Genomic DNA, 557 nt, shown 5'->3' on the forward strand with positions numbered 1-557 from the left:
TGATCTTATACGAGCAGGCAGCTGACCAATAATCCCTCGCATACTACCTGAAGGCATCACATCTGCCAGAACGAGACCCTCGCTATGAATTAAGGAAAGAAGATTACTTTTAAGGGCTCGTTTTTCTTTGTTAGACACAATATTAATTAGAACTAACAGACAGCAATGCCAAGGAAAGTATATGGGGGTGTTATTTGTAGTAATTAGAATATAAATGTGAAGAAAGTAAAGTGGACGAAAAGATAACCTGCCGCCGGCAGGGACCGAACCTGCGACCTTCGAATACCGCGTCCGATGCTCTACCACTGAGCTACGGCGGCGGTCGTCCCCCCGTCCACTTTATAGGGTATATATGTGGGTTGAAACTTAGGAGTGTCAGTCAGCGCCAGTCGTAGCCATGGCGGCGAGTGTGGAACACTCTTTTTTGCCTTTTTTTGGCGTCACGTAGCACGTGATCTTTATACGAGCAGGCAGCTGACCAATAATCCCTCGCATACTACCTGAAGGCATCACATCTGCCAGAACGAGACCCTCGCTATGAATTAAGGAAAGAAGAT

General features: G+C 46.5%; 1 non-coding gene across 1 annotated transcript; it reads right to left on the reverse strand.

Moving 5' to 3' along the window:
- Window positions 1-248: 248 nt before the first annotated feature.
- On the reverse strand, window positions 249-320 carry Trnap-cgg (transfer RNA proline (anticodon CGG)). Its single transcript has one exon. It is a non-coding gene; the product is annotated as a tRNA-Pro (tRNA).
- Between the last annotated feature and the right edge of the window lie 237 nt (window positions 321-557).

The sequence above is a fragment of the Rhipicephalus sanguineus genome, unplaced genomic scaffold, assembly GCF_013339695.2.
Source record: "Rhipicephalus sanguineus isolate Rsan-2018 unplaced genomic scaffold, BIME_Rsan_1.4 Seq848, whole genome shotgun sequence".
NCBI lineage: Eukaryota > Metazoa > Arthropoda > Arachnida > Ixodida > Ixodidae > Rhipicephalus > Rhipicephalus sanguineus.